The sequence below is a fragment of the Tamandua tetradactyla genome, chromosome X (assembly GCF_023851605.1).
Source record: "Tamandua tetradactyla isolate mTamTet1 chromosome X, mTamTet1.pri, whole genome shotgun sequence".
Lineage (NCBI taxonomy): Eukaryota > Metazoa > Chordata > Mammalia > Pilosa > Myrmecophagidae > Tamandua > Tamandua tetradactyla.
Window position 1 is genome coordinate 99,671,413 of NC_135353.1, and position 6,000 is coordinate 99,677,412.

The 6,000-nt window shown below is 47.5% G+C and overlaps 1 long non-coding RNA gene across 1 annotated transcript in view; it reads right to left on the reverse strand.

Moving 5' to 3' along the window:
• The window catches only part of LOC143670575 (uncharacterized), a 62,798-nt gene extending 58,706 nt beyond the window's left edge, over nucleotides 1-4,092 (reverse strand). The window contains exons 1-2 of the long non-coding RNA XR_013169403.1: nucleotides 3,918-4,092; nucleotides 3,468-3,573 (exon numbers count right to left, since the gene is read on the reverse strand). This is a non-coding gene — a long non-coding RNA (uncharacterized LOC143670575). The remainder of the gene's footprint in view (nucleotides 1-3,467; nucleotides 3,574-3,917) is intronic.
• Nucleotides 4,093-6,000: the final 1,908 nt, after the last annotated feature.

The window sequence follows — 6,000 nt, forward strand, 5'->3', positions numbered from 1 at the left end:
TATTTTCTAACGCATCAGCCTGATGGAGAATATCATGAAAGCTGCGTTCCTGGGTGGCTACATTTTTCCAGCCCAGAAGACTTCAAAGCAGACTGCCAAAGCTTCCGGTAAATCCACCTCATACCTCACACCCCTTCCAGAAAGGGAGTTGCACCACAGCTTTTATTCATTAGCTTTTCTCCCAAACCACTCCCCAAGAGCAATGGAGTTTTTGCCTTTGTGACCTTCTGTCTGTCTTTCTTCAACAAAATTGTATGACAAGTTGCAAATTCAACCTCTGCCCTGGTAAAGAGGGAAAAAACACTTCCCCACATCTGAGAATTCCCAAACAGTAGGAAACCCAAGAGAATGAATGACGTGGGCTCTCTTCACAAGTCCTGGCAGGGAACTTTTATTCTGAACAGAAAGTACAAACAAATTTGTAGGGAATCAGTTCCCCACAAAAAAGCTTTTTACTTACTATTTCTTAAGAGTCTAATTAATCTTTAAGAATGCTAGCCATGAAGGCAAAGGTGCTGTGTCAGGCCACAGTGTCTACTAGAAAGATGGAGCGATTAAAAGAAATTGTTGGTTGAAAAGGAGGAAAAAGGAACATCACAAGGGAAGTGCCACAAATTAAACGCACATCAATAGCTGACAAAGGAGGTCTAATGGGTATCACTGACAAAGCAGGTCTGATGGGTCTGCTTTGAACTCTTCTGGGCTGGAAAAATGTAGCCACCCAGGAACACAGCCTTCATGACATCCTCCATCAGGCTGATGTGTTGGAAAATAGCCAATGATCAAGTAGGAATCCCTTCCCTATTTCTTTTCCTGAAATTGTTGGGAAAACAGGTAGGACCCAGAGGTTTGACTTTTAAGGGTGCTCCCGAAGGATCCTGAAGTTTCCTGGTAGGAACGATTGCTCAGAAACTGTCTTCTCCTCCAAGGACTGGGCGATAGTTTTCTTCTGTTGTAGAGCTTATGTGTTGGTGGGTCAGGCATATGTGCTTAGGGAGGGGGGCAGAATATAGGAAGTCAATCTTAGGGAGGAAGAGGAAAGGAGAGTCAAAGAGGGATTCATTTCTCCATCTCTCATAGCTTCCTTTTCTGATGGAGAAATCATAAAATATCGCCAAAATGGCTGCCGTGGCTGATGCAAGGCAACACAAAATGGCTGACCTTAAATCTGCCCTCCGCCCTAGCAACAACGGAGACCAATCCCAGAAATCTGCCCTCCACCCTAGCAACAATGGTGACCAATCCCAGCCCAACACGTGTCCCTGCATGCTCCCAGCCTATATAAGCCTGTGCACTTCTTCAATAAAGTGGATGCCTTCCACTCACCCCTGAGGGTTGTCTCCTGAGTTGTGTGCTGTGTGTCTGTGTGACTGACTGAGTACGGCCGCTTACCCCCAGCCATCAGCTACCCAACACTTTTCCAAAGGAATCAGGATCTGCCCACCAGCATCATTTCAACCACCACACAAAAGCTATGGAAATAGATACACATGCAAGTGATGTGCATATCACTTCCATCACCTGCTACAAATAGAGTAGTACTGGAGGGAGAGTCTGTTCTCCCCTCAGCCCTCTAGCTTCACCCTCACCTGGTAGCAACCTGATTTCATTGAGTTATGAAGCAAAGTCTTGGATCTAGACTACTGAGAACAGGCTGGGGCTGGAATAAGCATCAAAATTCTCTTAGACTTTGAAGTCAGTGATAAGCACACATTAAACAGGTTTGTGAAGGAAAATAAACAATATCAGAAGTTAGGGGTTGGGGGAGGGATGGCAGCTTTTAGCACCACCACTGAAGACCTAAAGGTGGCAGGATTAGTGGCCCTTTTAATTTGCCAGTCTGGCCTCTGCAGAAACTGGATGCATCAAACGGAATGACCGTAAACTACCACATGCTCAATCACCCTGGTATGAAGGACATGGTATTGCTGCCAGAGCAGATAAATAAAATCTCGGTTATGAGGCATATGGCCACTGATTTTGTAAATCAGAAAAGAGTATCAAAAAAAGTTCACATTTATACGGGGTGGACAATAATACTTGTTTACATTTTTACCCCAGGGCGATGTTAACTCTCGTACCCTCTTCACAAGAGATCAATACCATCTTGTCATCCTACAAAACATCACATTGATCCATTATATGAATGTCATCATGATAATCAGACAAATGAAGCAAAGGGTGTTTAGTTTGTGTGAGGTCTTAGTGAAGCAAATAGGATCTAGAAGATGACAAGCAGCCTTTGAAACTTCAGAGATATGCCACTACAGTGAGTTTTTAGGGGTTTGGTGATCAGGAGAATGCTGGGCTGTCCCTCCAAAGTAAAAGACAAATTGCTACACTTTGCATCCCCTACCACAAAGAAGAAAGCATAGCTCCTGGTAGGTTATTAGGGAGGCAACAGATGAAACACCTAATGTAAACTAGATAACTTGGAAGGCTGCTGGTGGGGCCTGGAGCAGGAAAAGATTCTTCAGCAGGACCAGGCTTCAATTCACATGATTCAGCAGACCATACAATGTTGGAAGTGCCAGTGTGGGTGGAGCTCATGTCAACATGTCAAGCCCAAATGGGAGAATCATAATGCAGGTCCCTGTGATTATGATCAAGCCAATGCCATCTATGATGGAAAATTTTGAGAAAAAGTTTTACTGGTGATTTACTGGGCCTTGATGAGACAAAATATTTGCCATGGGGCACCAAGGGCCATGAATTAGAAATTATTATTACAAGTCACAAAGTCAAATGGGCCCAGCAGCTATCCATTGTAAGGTGGAAATGATACAAGGGGCATCAGACTCAAGCAGGGCTTAAAATAAGTAAATAACCCAAATAAGCTGCATATGCAAGAAACACAAACTACTATGACACCTGCTGCAATTTCAACAGGGACTGTCACCTAGCTCAAACCTAGGACAAATGAAAGGTCCTATGTGGCTGGTCTGAGCTTGGTTTATGAATGGATCAGCTCGTTTTGTAATACATGCCAACACTAGCTGGCAGCCTCATTTTTGCCACGTTGGGGTGGGGGCATTGAAAGACAGAGAAAAATCTTCCTATTTGGCAGAGATTTCAGCAGTGCACTGGTCATCCACTTTGTGTGAAGGGGAAGTGGCCAGCAGCGATAATATATAAACTTTTCTGGGCAGTGGACAATGGGCTGGCCACGTGGTCAGGGATCTGGAAGGAAAAAGACAGATCAGAGACAAGGAGTTCTGGGTAGAGGTGTGGATGGACATATGGAAGTGGGAACAAAGCATGAAGATTTTTGCTTCATATAATGCTGGAAAGGAAAGCATTTACCACCATAGAGCCACCAAACCACCACATAGACTAAATTAATTGTCCAACAAAAGTGAGTTAACCTTTGAAATCGGTGGGAAAAAAAAAAAACTCCCCAAATGTGCACGTGCAGAAAGAGGTCGTGGAGGCAGGTACAGAGGCACAAGGCAAAGATTCCCACTTACCTAAATCCTTTGTCTGTTGATGTCCAGCCCACCAGGAATGCAGAAATGCTGGTTTCCTCATAAACTCTGCAACTTTTGGAATTTTTGAGCCCTGAATTGCTGCAAACTGAAAAAATGGATTTGTGGTTTCAGTTTCTCCCTCTGCGACTGGTGACGGCAAGCAACTTCTGGGATGTCCACTGGCCCTGGGGATTCCCTCTTCTTGAATTACTTCGCGTGGAGGAGAGGGGAGGGGAGGTATGTGTGGAACAAACTCTGTCCTGCCAGCCAAACCCTCCTGGCAATGAAGCTGCACTGGTACACTGCCAGGCCGACTAGTTTACCAATCCTCTGTGACCTCTTTCTGAAACAAGATAGAATTGAAAAGCTGCCATGGAGACTGTAAGTAAACCTAAATCATTTCTTATCTGACCCTTTACCAAAAAGGTTACCCTGACCCCAATAACTAACCATTGGTATTCTTTCTCAGTTTGGAATACTGGCTTGCAGATAATTTCTGCCATGGGGACGTCACATCAATCACTGCATTGCCTCTTCCCGGGCCTGCGAGAATTTTCTCCTGGCTTCGCAGGGCCAGAACTGAGGCACTCAGAGATGCAACTGCTATTGGAAAGCAGATTCACGTCCAGGGAAGGAGGAGCAGAAAAACAAAAGACCAGAGCCACGAAGGGGGTTTAACCATCCAATCAACTTCAGGCAAACAATTGGCTTTGGGAGCAACCAATGGTGCTCATGCTTATTGGCCACGTCCTCATAGGGTGGGCCAACAAGAGCGCTGGTTGGCTGGAGGAGGATGAATGACAAAGGCCGAGCCTCATGTTTGTGGCGATCTCTTGTGGCTGTGGTGGTGACTGCATCTTGTCCTCCGACGGCCTGGCTTGAACCGTGACACCTGCCTGGCCCGTGTGCCAAAGACATTTTTTGACTCTTGACCTGGGCCACCGACAGACGACATGAGCTTCCTGGATGAAGTGACTGGGGAGCAGATCTCGGATCGCAGAGGTGGGAGCTGAACTGCGGCCACCAGTGACCTGGAAGAGACCTTGATGTGCCAGGTCCGTGGAGTGGCGAGGGTGGGCTCCAGGTGCTGGAGAGATTCCAGGCAGATTGGGAAGGGGCAGTGCTTTGGGGCTGGGAAGGCCGACGTGGCTCGCCGGCCGACGAGAAAGAGGACACTCTGGATTACACGCCCCACCTTGCTTGGGCATCCCCAAGTAGCCGACTACCGGGACATGCCGGAGGTCCAGAAAAACCCGTTCTGCGGAAACTGTGTCTTTCAAATGTCCAGCACATGGGCAGACCTAGACAGAAGTTCCAGTGGTAAGGAAGGCAGTAGTGGCACAGTGGCAGAGTTCTCGCCTGCCATGCTGGAGACCTGGGTTCGATTCCCGGTGCCTGCCCATGCAAAAAAAAAAAAAAAGTTCCAATAGTAGAAGTGCACCTTCTCCTACCTGTGAGAAGTCACAGCAGGCTTCTCCTGGAGGCTGGGCCTGGGGAAACCCTAGAAGAGGCCCTAAAAGTCGGCTGAATATCCCTGTGGATCTCTAGCATCCCTCGAAGGAAGGCATAATCAGACCACCTTCTGACTCGAGTCATCAGATAACTTCAATGACATACAGCTGATGAGGGTGAACATTTACCCCAAGGGAGGCCACCAAGCAAAGTCCAGCAACCCAGAGGATCCCAGAGACACACCCTGATGTTTGAATCTCCAAGTCAGGAAGAACCTCTTTCACTGCCCAGGCTCTTTCTAGGCCTCCACTTTTCATGGGCGCACATCAGCCACGGATCTTGAGCTCTCATCATCTAAGAAAATGCCAAGTGTGGTCTCAGGGAAGAGAGGCATCAGGCCTAGCTATACAGGAGCTGCTGTTGCAGGCAGGCTGCCTGGCACCACCCCTAAGAAAAAGGTGGTCCTGGAGAAGAAATACAGCAGTGGTGCATCCGAAACTGCCCTGGGTAGAAAATACCAGGCCAAATTCCTACTTATGGGCAGAAGGTCTCAGGAGGCAGCCTGGCACCAGCCACCTTCCCCCCAAATCTCTGGTCTCCCATTGCTTGGGAGATCCAAGAGATACTCATTCGGCAACCAAACAGCCTGAATACAGCAAACCTGGGAAGAAACCTATGTTGTGTAGGACAAGGGAGTCTGAGCCAAGGGCTGGAAAAGACAGTGAACCGAGCAAAGATCCAGTCCCAAAGGGCAAGTGAGTAAGCCATTCTCCTCTTTTCCTCCCCTCACCCCTGTCCTACCCTCAACACACACATCTTCACATGTGCACCTTCTGTCCTTTACTCAGTGCATGTCACTGGGTGCCCAGGGTCATTAGGATGCTGTATTAGTTAGGGTTCTCTAGAGAAACAGAATCAACAGGGAACACTTGCAAATATAAAGTTTATAAAAGTGTCTCATGTGACCGCAGGAACGCAGAGTCCAAATCCACAGGGCAGGCTGTGAAGCCAACGACTCCGATGGAGGGTCTGGATGAACTCTGCAGGAGAGGCTCACCAGCCGAAGCAGGAATGGGGCCTG